The following is a 12536-nucleotide window of genomic DNA, read 5'->3' on the forward strand; positions in this document are numbered from 1 at the left end:
CATACAACCCTTAGATGCAACCCTTGGTACTACTAGCACTTGAATTAAAGTGTTTTTCCATATCCTAGCTAGAGTGTCTTAACTTGGTTAATTAGTTGTTAAATGACTAATTGGATAGATATATGTGTTATTATATGATAAATAGGATCCGTGAGTGTGATCAAGTCTTCACTTGACACTTAGCATCCTATACCACCCGTTCATCGAAACCACTCACTACAGGTGAGTTCATACCCCTTAATTGACCTTTAAATGTTTCTAAATGTTTATAAATGATCTTATGGGGGGAATACAAGTTGAATCATGCTAGTTAGTACATCAATCACATGTGATTAATAACTAGCATTCAAATGGATTTACTACACTTTTAGCTGTTTTACCAAACAGATTACTTCAAATGACTTTCTTAAACGTTTTTACATGTTAAAACTATTTATCAAACTGTCTTACATACAGTATGTTTCTTTTCAAACACTGTTATAATTATGTTTCAAACAAAAGTCTTATTATACTTAAAATTGTTCTTATCAAACAAACTGCTTTCAAATCGTTTTACAAACTGACATCAAGTCATCATTTCTTATTTATTAAACTTTTCAAAGGTTTTACGAAACTTCTTTTATACTTTTATATTGTCAAATGCATGCCCATATATGTATAGTTATATAAGTAATGTTAAAAGGACTTAGGACGGCTAGCTCACTTTATTTCTTTTTCCTCGTTTGGATGTGGTCTTAGGGTATCGGTTATTTGTCCGAATGTCGTCTAAATATTAGTTATATATCATACATACATATATAGACATAAAAGTTCCATTAGTTATTTCAGTACATTTGGGTAGCAAAGGCATACTTTCGGTTATACACGTACATTACTAGTAGCTATAATTGGTATAGTTAGGGGATACTACTCACTATTCTAAGTACAAGGAATCACACAAGAGTCAGTTCATTCACGAGTCTATACTAAATACAATACATACTATATAAAGAGATATAATTACAACAGTACAATTATAGACATACTAATACAATACATACGTTATAGAGATACAATACACGATAACATAAGAGAACACCCAATAAAGGAATACAGGGAGGAAGATACAATACACGACAAGGTGCTATAGCATGGAACAATTATAGGATCTAACTATACCAATGAATCACTAACGCATTGTTTTAAACAAAAGGTGATAGATATATTAGGTATACATGATCATAATAACGTGGATGTTCACGGCTTGCAATCATTGCAGGGGTCGCGTTTGGTTCCCAAAATCTCTTGACGGGGGAGTGTTTAGTATGGGATCTAGCCATCACATTATGTCTTAATACTCAATTAAGGCAATTAGTACAATAGTAGTCACTTATTACAAATACTACAGTACTTACACTTTACACACGACAAATACAAAAGCATACAAACCCAGTTGTTATATTATTATTACCTTTAATTTGTGTCACATTCACATAATCGATGATGTAGATTAGATTTGAATAATAATAGTTGTACAAGGAAAAACCTTCACTTAAGTAGAGGCTCAAACTTTCAAAACAGTCGGGTCTTGGTAGAAGGCTACTTTCAAAACAGTTGAGTGTTGGTCGAAGACTACTTTTTGTACTAGTAGGAAATATGAGATTTTCTAGGGTTTTCAAACGTTTACAATTACTTACAAACATTTCCTTATACAAACTTTTCTCCAAATGTTTACAGGTCTTTACTTTACAGTTTTACAAATCAAAGACACATAAATACTTATGAATTCACCAGCTTTATTGCTGCTACTTGCTTTGAAAATAACTTGTATTCTCACGTCACAAATAGACAGGTACGACGACCAGGTTTTGTGAAGAAGGAGCCGTCAAGACTCGTCTTTTATTTTTGAGTATTTATTATGTTGTTTTATATTTTGAAAAACTCTGTTTTGGGGTGCGAAAGATTGGTATCAGAGCGTTGTTTATACTGAATTAAGTATATCAACCCATAAAAGATATAGTAACTATAAATACAATGGTTTTAAAATACTCAAACCAAGAGTTTATACTTTTAAATAATAAAATATTTAACTATGTATACATACCTACATTCATACTAAAATCCGTGTCTCACTGACAAGGACAAAAGTATTACGATTGTTGAATATCACAAGTAAACTCGAGGATGTATGGTCAGTCTTGGGAGTGGCATAGCCCGATGAACTATGTTGGTCCAAGGAGTGATTAGCATATTACCAATTATGGTTGTGATGTGGCAACAAGTCTAAAAACTTACCAACACTACCACAATGAGAACTCCAGAACATAACATAAGTCTAAAAATACTATATAAGTCTTTTGTGTTACTATAATTTCTTACTTGAGAACTAAAAAGATCTTCATTACTATGTCAATAGTTGCTAAGTGGATACATTAAGGTTATATGTAACTAGGATGATATAGACTTAGAATCTGTGAAATTTTGCTTTACCCTTGTTCCTTGTGAATTTGGAGTTAAGGTCACTTATTCGAAGGCCTAGTCTGTTTGGATTACATATAATTGGTATGCACTTTACAAATAGTGATGTAACTAATGAAGACTATCTTATAATTATCTAGTTAGTTCGTCTAATAATTATTTCTTTACCCCAAATTCTCGCATAGATAACACGGCTGGACTCCATCCCCACGGCAACCCGTACCATCCGAACGAAGGCAATGCTGGATGGTTTGGAGAAGAACCAGAGGATGATCATCCAATCCTTTTGAATGATCACCATGCTGAAGACCTTTCGGATGATGCTAACTCCGAAGCCGAAGTTGAGAACCTACCCCCGGTAGCTCCCATTCCAAATCCTAAACCTCGTCCGGCTTTTCATGGCCCGACGCCCCCTTGCGTAGAATGTTTGGAGACATGGAGCGATGAGAAAGATCAGCCTATGCCGTTTAATGGAGACCGAAACTTCTACAACATAAGCAAAGGAAGCACAGCAGACAAATTTCTACCAATCCTGGTCTGTAGAGTTGCCCGAAATGAGATTTAGGGCAGGACAGCTCTCCATCGTATCGCAGAGGTTGATGCCAATGCAAGAATGCATACAATCCACACCAATCGCCTTGAACACACTCATGAGAGATGTGAGAGACCATGAGACCCTGCTACAAGCACTAGCTGAAACACGAACCAATGTCATAGAGCTCCGAGTACGCCACAGGGTATACGAAAGACACCTACTTGATATGGAACGTCAACTGGCTGAACTGAGAGTTCACCAGAGGGATGATCGTCACCAGTAGGAAATGCTTTATTTTCCTTCCTTGTTATAAAGGAATCGTTTTCCTGGCTATGTCCTATGTGGCATTATTCTATGAAACTATCTTGTACTATAAGTACTTTTAGTTAGGCCTTTATGCGGCCAAAACCTTTCTACTTCGGATATGATTTAAGACCTTCTACAAGGTCAATTTTCCCAAACTTATTACGTCATGAATATCAATATTGAATGTCAGCTAACTTTTGTGTCACTCTTTTTCCAAATACTTTCATCATACTATCGATTTAGTATATCTGAAACCCACTCTAGTCAAGTTATTGGACTAGGGTAATTTAACTCAGGGATCATTCCCAACTCTCTTTCAAAGGTTGGATCATGTTATTTACCAACCAATGGTACCCTCGAGAACTTACATCTACTCTTTACATGAACGATCGAAATACATTTAGGGTCAACCATAATAGCTCATGAACTCCTTTTCTTTCGTGTTACAGAATCATGGCATCATCCAAAAATAGTCAACCGAACAACGAAACCCCTATCTTTCCTATCGACGCTGCTACATTCCAAGTCGCGGTAACAGCTGCCGTGTCAGCTTTCCTTGCACACCTGGGCTCTGGCAACGCAAACAAGACTGATAAAAGAGTTGACAATTCCGATTGTGGTAACGATCCGAGAAATCAACAAATAGTAACAGTCACCAACACCCAAGACAACAACTCAGAGTTCAAGAAACGGAAGCGTCAAGCCCAAAAAGAATGCAAGCGATTTCAAAGGCTTGCCATGCGACAACAACCAGTGGCGAGTCCTGTTACCTCAACACCGGTCAAGCGTTACGAGGGAACACTCCCGAAGTGTAACAAGTGTAACTATCATCATAATGGAGCTTGCTGAGTATTGCAATGCACCAAATGCAACAAAATGGGGCACATTACTCGTTTCTGTAGAACCACCTCCACCACCGGAGCCAGCCAGGTTTTCTATAGCTGTGAGACAGGACACTATCATAGGAATTGTGTAAAAGGAAAGAGCAACGAATGCACCCACATCCACATAACTCTGACCCGACACCTCGCTTCCGCCACCGATGCTAGTACCAGAAAGATATGTCACCAATGCGGTGAGATTGGACACCTCAAAAAGGTTTGTCCAATAACGAAGAAATCCAGTGCCGATGGGAAGATGCTAAGGATCGCTGCTGCAGGAGAAACTACTCCGGACCCACGTTAAATTACCTAAGGCGTTCGTTGTAACAAACTCTTAAACTGTTTAACATTTGTGCAACTCGATTCTTATCTTTTGCGAGATCCCGTCAGTTAAGGGATCCTCGTGCTGCGTATTCTTGTCTTTTGTATTATACCTATTTCGCAGTAGTATTCCTGTAGTAAATCTAAAGTACTGTAACTCTGTTAAAAGTTGCAATGTTGTGTTTTGTCTGTAACACCTTTATGATCAAATCTAGTGCCTTTATTTTCCTAGTGATTCTGATATTATCATACAACTTGAGTCCATTCGATCCTCACATACTAGTTCGTGCGTACATCTCTTTCTCCGTAAAAGTATTTCTAGTGAAGCTGTCATTTTAGAACTCCGAAGTACTCATGCGTAGAGTACATCATGTTTCTTATCCTTTCTGAAGAAACCTCAGCAAACCTCCCCGGAGTACCACTCGTACAGTACGTCAAGTTCAAACCAAGGACCCTTACGGTTGATCTATCGCTGAAGAATGTATACACAGGGGCGGTATGTAATCAAGGTTCTACAGGTTTAGAATTGATGATTCCACTTTAACTTCTTTTCATCGTTGGGATGTGAGCTTAAAGAAGAATCATTTATTTGACTATCTTTTAAGTCTTAATTATATACGACTCGTATACATGAGACTGTGGTTGATGAACCATGTACGAATTCTAATATGAACTTCAGGACGGAGACTGCCTAAGACTACAAGTAATCGCATCGTCATGTGAACAAACTTAGAACCCAATACGACTCCTGTAACTAGATTTCCCTACAGTCTAACACCCACAGAGATACAAGAACCGTTCGGTTAACTTAGCGAATACTTAGCAATGGAATTGGATGACCAAGCACCTCACCCTAGAGAGCTCTGGTCTTATTCTGCCAGAAGGTAGACATATTGTTTCATAAGAGCATCAACTTCAGAGACCTCGACAAGATTTCCACCAGAAATCATTACCGTCTGCCTTGCATAGATGAATTGGTTGACCAACCGCAAGGAACGACTTACCTTTCAGAAATGGACCTGAGATCCGAATATCACTAGTTGCGAGTATTAGAGAAGGATGTTCCGAGGACAATCTTCCAAACTCAATACGGACACTACATGTCCGTAGTGATACCCCTCGAATAAGACCGATACGCCCGTAGTATGCATGAACGTAATGAATACGGTACGCCCTTCTTACATGGATCAGTTCATCATTGTCCTTGTGAATGACTTACTTATCTACTCTTGTAGTAAGAAGGAAATCATGAAGAGCATCTACAACAAACCATGGAAACAATACGATCAGAGAAGCTTTACACCAAGTTCTCTATATGCGACTTTTGGATTCGAAGACTCAAAATTCCTAAGGCACACTATTAGTGTTGTGGGAATTTTGAGGACCCTTCCAATAATCAAAACTGTTGACAACTTGTCAGCAGCAAAGACGCCGATGGGAATTCGCCAAATTCTAGGTCTCACTGACCTACTTTTGTAATTAATTTAGAACTCCTAGCGAATTACGGAACCTCTTACAACTTTGACCCAGAAGGGAGTGGCCCTTGACTGGAAAGAGAAGCAAGAGGAAGAAACCTTTGGAATTCCAAGTGAGAGACCTAATTCTTTTGGAAGTCTAACCTTGGGAAGGATTGATACGCTTCGGAAAGCGTGGAAAGCTAAATCCAAAATAGTTAGGACCTCCGAGATTCTTTCCAGAATCGGCCCTGTAACTCAAAAATTCAACTTACTCGTGAACTCAGTAACGTACATTTTACTCTCCACGTCACGAACTTGAAAAAGTGTCTATCTGATGAGACTCTTGTAATCTCACTCGACGAGATCGAGATCAACAAGAGCCTGACCTTCATGGAAGAACTGTAGTGAGCATGGACCGAGAGATCAAGTGAACGAAGCAAAGTCGCTTCCCATTAGTGAAGGTTCGCTAGAATGCCAACCGAGGACCTGAATTCACTTGGGAACGCGAGGATTCAATCGATTAGGAAGTATCCCCACCTCTTGACTCGAGAATTCATACTTACTCTTTTACCTAAATTCTAATTTCTGGATGAAATTCCCTCTAACAGGGGGATGATGTGACAACCCGAAATTTTCGATCCTATTTAGTCTAACACTTCATTAAAAGTCAAATTCATTTCTGCAAATTTTTAGCTCGGCTTAAAGTCCGTTGGAGTATTTTTAAATATTTATTCTTCGAAAGAATAAACGAAAGGAAGTATACTTTAGGATTAATTGTTCAACACTTAGTCATTTTTACCATTCCTTTCCGTTTCGAAGTCAAGAACAATTCTCTCTCAAGTATCATCCGAATTCTTGTCAAGATCTTAAACATTGTAAGTGTTTCCTTCCTTGTTTAGTTTATCTCTTCCATTATCTAGTGATCTTTCACACCCCGAAACCAAAGGCGGAAACGTTCCGGGGCGGAGGACGTCATGAATATCGCAACCAATGTACATAGTAAGCATAGTAAACACAAAACTTTACATTACATAAATTCATTTACACTGTCTGAAAACAAAGAGTTACATGCATTATACATATGCATATCATATGAAAAAAAGTAAAGACGTGTCTTCTACGCACTCCGTCTTCGCCAAAAGGATTGTTGGGTACTTGTCTAACGTGGACCTGAGAATACAAGCAGTTTGAAAATCAGCATCAAGCTGGTGAGTTCATAAGAGGTTTGTTTTTTGAAAATGTTCAAGTTTCCTTTTTTTTTCCGACAAGTTTGATATCCATGAAAATCCCATATTTTCTTATAAGTATAATTTAGTTATCCATTTAGTTACTCGGTCTAGTTAGGAACAGTTAAGTTATCCCAAGAAAAACCCTTATTTTTCTAAAAGTAAATTTTAGTTAATGTTCTGAATTTCCGTCAATTACAACTGTGTATAGTTTAATACGTAAAACTATATATTGAAAATCATGGGATTACTATGCCGCACTAGATATAAGATAGCCTTAATACACCAAAAACTATAGATTGAAAATCATGGGACTACCGTCCCATACTGGATATAAAACCATGGGAATACCATCCCGTACTAGATATAAAACCATAGTTTGATATACGCGAAACTATAGATAGATATAGATTGAAAAAACAAGGGACTATCATCCCGTACTACATATAGGTTGAAAACCATGGGATTATTATCCCGTACTAGATATAGATTCGAAACCATGGGATTAACATCCAATACTAGATATAGATTCAAAACCATGGGATTAACATCCCGTACTAGATATAGATTCAAAACCATGGGATTAACATCCCGTACTAGATATAGATTCAATAGATTGAAGATAGATATAAAATCAGATCCGTGAATAAACTTATATTAATACATATTATGAGTCGGGTAACCATGCTGATACGACACCGAGACTTCCTTGATGTTCATCAAACGTCGGACGATTTCCAGAACTTGTCACTCCAGGTGTGCCCACCTAACTGTAGCTAGCAGTTTAGGTGTGGGATTGTCAGTCCCAAATAGATCTATTCACAAATTCCACGCACTCCCTCCTGGATACTCTGGTTACACTTCCGGGGAAGATTTATTGATAACCCAAAGGGTAATGACGAATCTCACAAGCTAGTATTAAATTACTCACGGTGTTTTCAGACGTTATCAAACATACTAATCGTTTTGAAACATAATATAGTGAAAACAGTTAAATACAATGGAATTATCTGGCAAAATACTCTAAATTAAACAGAGATATACTGAATCAGACATAGTTTATCTAAAAGCTTTACATAAATCTATGCTTGTTAAATAAGAACTAAAGATCCCAAATTATTCGCATAATAATTTGATTGATTTGATTGTTTTCTTTACTGAAATCCATGTAGTTATAATCGATAAAACATCCCTTATGCTCAGCATAATACATAAGGGGTAAAGATATCTAAAAGTTAGCCAGATAATTATAGAAATACATCACTTTTAGGTTTTGAAAACATTTATAGTTTGCTTGTATTCCCCCTGAAAACATTGAAAAACACGGAAAAAGGCGTAGGGGTATGAACTCACCAGTCGAGGAACGTGTCGTCTAGGATGCTAAGTGTCAGATCGGGGCTTGATAATGCATGAGGTTCCTATGTAATATGAAATGATACACAATTGTATCTAATTAGACTTTGAATCACTAATTAGATAAGATTATACACTCCAAGACACGAAAACACTTCAAAATAAGTATTTGGAGTGACCCGGGTGACATCTAAGGACGTATAAGGCTTGAATATGGAGTTTACTCCTCAAGAGGAAACTCATAAGAGGGTTTACAACCCTAATGACCCACTCCCCATGAGTCTATGGCCGTAAACTCATGGTGGGGTGATCTATGATGCTAAATGGCCTTATATCACTTGGGAAAATTAGCTAGGATCAAATCTAGGGCATAGGAATGGATTAACCTCACAAATGGACCATTTAATGGAGTTTATGGCAGTAAAATAGGAGTTTACGGCCATAAACTTCCCCACACGCGATCCCTTGATGTTTTGGTGGTCCTAGGTCATTACAATGCACATACGAAGGTTCTAGGGTGGATTCCATGGCTTAGGAAGTGATTGGGACTTGTATTGACCTTGGAAAAGTAGTTTACGATCTATGAAGATGTTCTTGGGAGTTTACTACCTTAAACACATGAGTTTACAACCGTAAACTCATGTTTTTCCAGGATTCATGGGTTTTGGTGGTTGAAAGTTAAACATACTAAGTTCTAGACCCATTTCTAAGCCATACAAGGTGTTAAGGGCAGTTTAACACCCATTGGATGAGTTTAAGGTCTAAAAAGATGATTTTATGGTCCAAGAATGTTCTTGGGCCGTAAACTCAAGCTTGTCCCATTTGTATTGATGATTTAGAGCTTGATTTGGATGATTTAGGCTTGATTTCGAGTTTTAGAGAGAGAAAGTAGAGAGAGAGTGGAAAAACTTCAAATTAGGCTCTCTCAACTTTATATATGCTCAAAGTTTGGGACACGGTGGAATTCTACCCGATACTGACGTTAGGCTAGGCTTTTGCTCACACTCGATTAATTTACCGTAATTACGACTTAGATGAAACTAAATATTTTCTAAATGAAAACATAAAATATTTTAATGTTTTAAAATATATCTCGTCACTTATGAAACCTAAATAGAAGTCGCAATTAAATTAATTTAACACAAAGTTAATGGACAAATTGGGACGTAACGACTTTATTAACGGAACCGGGTTACAATGACGGAATAAATTACGGGTTGTCACATTATCCCCCTGTTAGAGGGAATTTCGTCCTGAAATTCAAAGTTTAGATGCGACTCACGGATTTGGAAAGAGAATATGGATTCTTCTGTTGTATCGGATCATCGCACTTCCAAGTGAATTCGGATTCTCGCATGGCATTTCGGGAAACCTTTCACTTATCGGGATACGGCTTGTTTCATAGGTTTAACCTCTTGATCTATGTTTTCAATTGGTTCTACCATGAAGTTCGGACTTTCATTGATTTCGGTCTCATCAAAGGGATTGCTATGGTTTCATCGGGTAGACACTTCTTAAGGATATAGACATGAAATACCAGATGGATGTTGCTAAGTTCTGAGGGTAGTCGGAGTTTGTAGGCTACGGGATCGATCCTAATGAGGATTTCAAAAAGTTCTATGTATCTCGGGATACGCATTTCAGATTGTAACATGCCTCCTTTGATTACTACAGGATCAAAAAAAATGGTTGGACCGAAGGGCATCACTATATCTTCGTAGTGACTATATCGAATTCTGAATGTTGTTTTGGAAACATCATTCCTATGAGCTCATAGCTGACTGGAAAACTCCTGCATTACTGTTGGCACGAATCGATACGGGGCTTGGTTACGAGGGTAGCTCCAGGAATTTGGTCGATGAGAAACTCGACTCAACACTCGGGAGGAATTCCTGGAAGCTCTTCGGGAAAAGACACCAGAAAAGTTGCAGACTTTAGGGATGCAACTTCCTGTTTCTCGATGGTCACATAGGCTAGGAATTTATGGCACTCCCTTCGGAGAAACCTTTTGAGTTCTGATGTAGGAAATGATATGAAGATTTTTGCTAAACTTATGGCCATAGATCGTGAGATTCTGACTAGAGGGAAGGTTGAGACCGATGGCTTTTTCTTAATAAAGGATATTCACATGATTGGAACTCAACCAATCAATGTCGATGATAACATCAAAGCTCTTTATGGAAACTGGCATTAGGTCGACGGGAAAAGGATGATCGTTTGAGGTAAGGGTACAACCTATGAATCTATCGCTAACGTCCTCTTTCTCGTTGTTAGACACCTCGACGGTAGGTATTTTGGTTACTAATGGAGGACTAAAGTTAAGAAAATGTTTGATTGAATAGATAACAAATTTTCTTTCAACAATATAATCGAAAAGGTTCGCAAGTATAAGGGCTGTCGAGGAAGGATATATACCACTGGCAACGGTGGGATAGGCGGCTGCTTTAACTTGTCCCATAGTTAGGAATCTCCCGGTGTTGCCAGTTGTTGCTGCCTTGGGGCAGTTTCGCTTGAAATGCCCGGCTTCGCCGCAACCGTAGCAGGCCGGACTGATTCCCGCTCCGGAAGCTTGATTGGTTGATTGGGTTGGTTTTCTGCAGTTTCGAGCAAGGTGGCCCTTCATGCCACAGTTGTTGCAGCGTCTTTTGCGGCATGGCCCGGGAGTACGGTGATGGTAGCTGCACTTTTCGCACCAAGGAAGGGTACCGGTATATCCGCTCGTTGGAGTCCGAGCTGTGGAACCAACAACAGAAACAACAGCAGAGGCAGTAACAGCATGGACTGCTACCGTTTGCTGTTTCTTAGAGGATCCCTGCATACTTTGGGCCTTCTGCTTGTTCCAAAATTCCTTTTTACTTCCACCACTACTCTTAACTAGCTCAGGAGTGGTGGTCTCCTCATCATGGTTGTCTCCGTGATCGATCAGGATTTGCGCAAGACATTTAGTGCTATCATAGGTGTCTGGCTTTGCAGCCAAGACATTTCCTTTGGTTGGCTGTGTCAACACCCAGATGAACCTCTCAATCTTTTTACTCTCCAGGGTAACCATTCCCGGACAGAGTAACGCCAGGTCATCGAATCTTGAAGTATAAGCGACTATGTCGGAACCCTGCATATTAAGATTCCATAGTTCATGTTCTAATTTCTGCATCTCGCCCCGAGGGCAGTACTCTGCAAGTAGAAGTTCTTTGATGGCCTCCCAACCCATGGAATTGGCTACGGGTAGGGTTAGGGATTTGACTCGGCCGTTCCACCAAGTCAAGGCTTTATCGGTGAAGGTACAAGCGGCGAACTTCACTTTATCAAATTGCGAACAAGTACAAATTTCAAAGATAGATTCGATTTTCTCGAACCATCGGGTAAGGGAAATGACACCTCCAGTGCCATCGAAGGATGTGGGTTTCGTGTTCATAAAGTCCTTATAGGAACACTCCTTCCGGCGTCCTTGGCTATCATCATGGTTTTGGGACTGGGGACCACCTCCTGAACCACCAGGGTTCACTTGAGACATGGCGGCTGCTACTGTGGCAGTAACAGCTGCCTGGAACATCATAGGATCAAATTGAGGAGGAGGTGGTGGTGGAGGAGGATTGTTGTTGTTCTTTGAGCTGGGTCTCTTTCTTGGAGGCATCTTGATCTAAAAAGATCAGGAAAGAGAGGATCATAAGTCCTATGAATTGAATCAGGAGATATGGAACAGGGAATATCTCACTAAGATAGATATAGCATTCTATTAAGCGATAAAGCAGGAAAGAGTTATTAAAGCAGATAAAATATCGCTAAAGGAATGATTGAGGAGCAATGCTAGAATGAGGATTTCTACAACGGATTTGGCTCGAGAAATACTCCTATAATATTTCATGATTCGCTACAGTGATGGCTCGTTGTTTGGGCGTTGGGTAAGTTTTAGGCATGCCGCATACCACAGTCACTCCCTAGCACATGTTGGCCGTGTCTCGAATGAATATAGTTGGCCAGGCTATATTGATCCTAGACACGA

The sequence above is a fragment of the Lactuca sativa genome, chromosome 2, assembly GCF_002870075.4.
Source record: "Lactuca sativa cultivar Salinas chromosome 2, Lsat_Salinas_v11, whole genome shotgun sequence".
Lineage (NCBI taxonomy): Eukaryota > Viridiplantae > Streptophyta > Magnoliopsida > Asterales > Asteraceae > Lactuca > Lactuca sativa.